Raw genomic sequence first — 320 nt, forward strand, 5'->3', positions numbered from 1 at the left:
CTCCTTCTCTCTCTCTCTCTCTCTCACACACACACACACACACACACACACACACAATCTCTAACAAAAAACACATCAGAGTTTGTGGTAGAAGGATAGAGGGAAGAGAAAATACTATCCATGGCTCTTATTGTATATTATGCCATTGTTGTTTCATGTAATCCTTATGATATACCTGCTATAGCAATGTGAGTCCAATCCAGAGATAGAAACAACACAATGTGTTCAACAAGAGAAATATGTCATAAAGGAGAATTAAATAAAGATATAAGTAGAACTATGAGATAAGATTCTATATAGCACCCCAGGCCTGAGGGAGA

This window comes from Oryctolagus cuniculus, chromosome 5 (assembly GCF_964237555.1).
Source record: "Oryctolagus cuniculus chromosome 5, mOryCun1.1, whole genome shotgun sequence".
NCBI lineage: Eukaryota > Metazoa > Chordata > Mammalia > Lagomorpha > Leporidae > Oryctolagus > Oryctolagus cuniculus.